General features: G+C 55.8%; 1 protein-coding gene across 1 annotated transcript in view; it reads left to right on the top strand.

Annotated features, from left to right (window-relative positions):
- CCNI (cyclin I) overlaps nt 1-278 on the top strand; it is a gene marked incomplete at its 3' end in the record, with an annotated part of 6,886 nt that overhangs the window by 6,071 nt on the left and 537 nt on the right. The window lies entirely within an intron of this gene.

Below are 278 nucleotides of genomic sequence, written 5' to 3'. Positions count from 1 at the left end.
ATCCCTGGCTGCTGATTCACGCTTCTGCACGGGGCAGTAGAGCTTCAGCCTGAAGGGATGGTGTGTGGGGACGGTTCTGCAGAGTCTTGGCCTTGACCGCACCAGTAGGTGACCAGGAGAGGAGCTGGGTGCCCTGCTGCATCTGGGCTCGCTCTGCTGTTCATTCTAAGCATCGCAAGTACTGGAAAGACTTGCTCAAGCTGCCAAGAATACGCAGTGAAACCCTCTAACAGCCAGAAGGTTTCCCCCACTATTGCCATGAGCTGTTGGAAGGAGCA

Source organism: Buceros rhinoceros, unplaced genomic scaffold, assembly GCF_000710305.1.
Source record: "Buceros rhinoceros silvestris isolate BGI_N320 unplaced genomic scaffold, ASM71030v1 scaffold22054, whole genome shotgun sequence".
NCBI lineage: Eukaryota > Metazoa > Chordata > Aves > Bucerotiformes > Bucerotidae > Buceros > Buceros rhinoceros.
Note: the sequence above shows the minus strand (reverse complement) of the source record. Positions and strands in the feature narration are given on the sequence as shown.